General features: G+C 55.1%; 1 protein-coding gene across 1 annotated transcript in view; it reads right to left on the reverse strand.

The window, feature by feature from the left end:
• Positions 1-288, reverse strand: part of CFI (complement factor I) — a 72338-nt gene extending 72050 nt beyond the window's left edge. Inside the window, exon 1 of the mRNA XM_007999531.3 lies at positions 187-288. The gene's annotated coding sequence lies outside the window, so the exon portion shown is untranslated. The remainder of the gene's footprint in view (positions 1-186) is intronic.
• Positions 289-361: the final 73 nt, after the last annotated feature.

Consider the following 361-nt stretch of genomic DNA (forward strand, 5'->3'; position numbering starts at 1 on the left):
GCCGGCTGTGACAGGTTCTGAGGCGACCAGATCCACTGGACATAGCGCGGCTCAGATACCTCAGAGACCTGTCCACACAGTTGCTGAAGTTAGTAACAAACTAGTGAGCGCTGTTGGGGACCATTTAGTCTGAGAAGCAAATGCGCAAATGCGCCCAGCCAGTCGGCACGGACTTCAAGAACCAACCTTGTTTCTTGCAAGGTGCTGGCAGTTGTTCTGGCAGTCAGGGCGGGAACCAAACAGAAACCTACCCCACCTCTGGAAGGGAAGGCGGATCCCTAACGCCAGCTATCTCCAAGAGCAACATTGCCGCAGCACTTCCGGGACGTCGTGCTGGGACGCAGCTATTATACGTCACTTC

The sequence above is a fragment of the Chlorocebus sabaeus genome, chromosome 7 (assembly GCF_047675955.1).
Source record: "Chlorocebus sabaeus isolate Y175 chromosome 7, mChlSab1.0.hap1, whole genome shotgun sequence".
Classification (NCBI taxonomy): domain Eukaryota; kingdom Metazoa; phylum Chordata; class Mammalia; order Primates; family Cercopithecidae; genus Chlorocebus; species Chlorocebus sabaeus.